Here is a 1,531-nt window from a genome sequence, read left to right on the forward strand (position 1 = left end):
GGCGGGGCGGGCGCGGAGCGCCGCAGAGGCGCGGCGAGCCCCGAGCCGAGCCGAGCCGAGCCGAGCCGAGCCGAGCCGGCACCATGCCCAAGTGCCCCCGCTGCCAGAAGGAGGTCTACTTCGGTAAGCAGCGCCCCGGCGCCGGGGTGCTCCGGCGTGGCACGGCCCGGTGCTGGCGGCTGCCAGGGCACCGGGCTGGCGGCCCCCCGAGGGGACGGTGCCCCCCGCAGGAGCTCCCCCCTCCCCGGCCTGCTCGAGCTGAGCTGGCGGGGTTCGCTGGGAGCCCCTCGCATGCGCGCCCCGCTTCCTAACCCCCCGCGGACGGGGCACCCGGGGGCCCAAGCGCGGTGGCCGACTTCTGCTTTCGTGGCCCTCGCTGCGCCCCGCGCCTGTGCGTGCCCCGCTTCCCCCCCGCTCGGCCGCGGAAAGCGGGGGCCCCGGCGCGAGGGCTGCCGCGCTGGGCATCGCCTCTGCCCGGGCACCTTCGCCTGGGCCGCGCTTGACCGGAGCGGGGAGCCGCTCGCCGCGCCGGCGCTGGGCCCAGCAAGCGGTGCGAACCGGGACCGGGGCACGTGGCTCTCGCTCGCTCAGGGTCTCCTCCGCCCGCCTGTCCTCCCCGGGGTGCTTCTGGGCCGAATACATCCATTAAAAAAAAAAAAAAAGGGAAGAAAAAGGGAGCGAGGAGGCGATGGCGGGACGGGGCGGGTTGCGGCGCCTTTGGGCTCCCGCGGCGGGAGGGTCGCGGCCGCCTGCTGCGGGGCGCCCGGGCGGAGGCTTTGCCCTGGGGTGGGGGCGAAGGCCGGCCCGGGAGGGAGGTCGGGAGCCGGCGCTCCTCCGAGCGGCGCTGCGGGCAGGGAGAGGCCCCGGTTGCTGCACCCGGGGCTTGCCGGGAGGAGGACGGGTGCCGCGGCCCCGCCGGCTGCGGGCACAGCAGGCGCTTTGTGCCTCGAGCCGTCGGGGCGCCGCCCCCGCTCCCACCCCTGCAGGCGCCGGCTGCTCCTTGCATAAGCTGCCGTGGGCACGCTTGGCCCCCGAAGGCAAGGTGCTCGGGGGATGCCCGGGGCCCGCTGGGGAGCGGGGTGCTCCCGCTGCCGGCTCATCCCGCTTTTCCGGGTGTGGGAAGAGCTCTCGGACCTGGCGCTGAGCAGGTCCCCGTGGAAAACTCCGCTTTAGGGCTTAGCGAATCCCCGGGAGCGCAGCTGCCGGTAGCGAGAGCTCAGGTACCTGCGGAAAACACCCCTCCGCGCCACAACCGCAGCCGTCCCGCGCACGCGCGGAAAAGCCACGCGACGCCCACRTGAGCGGGGCCGTGGCCGCGCGCCGGCGGGAGCCTGGGCCGCCTCCCGGGGGGGGGACCGGCGACGGCTCGGCCCCGGAGCGCGGGAGACCCGMGCCGGCGTCGCTAACCCCTCTCCTGCTCGCGGCAGCCGAGAAGGTGACTTCTCTGGGGAAAGACTGGCACCGACCCTGCCTGAGATGCGAGAAGTGTAACAAGACCCTGACGTCCGGCGGCCACGCGGAGGTGAGCTCT

The sequence above is a fragment of the Rhea americana genome, unplaced genomic scaffold, assembly GCF_003343005.1.
Source record: "Rhea americana isolate MKP2758 unplaced genomic scaffold, rheAme1 scaffold_162, whole genome shotgun sequence".
In the NCBI taxonomy this organism is placed as follows: domain Eukaryota; kingdom Metazoa; phylum Chordata; class Aves; order Rheiformes; family Rheidae; genus Rhea; species Rhea americana.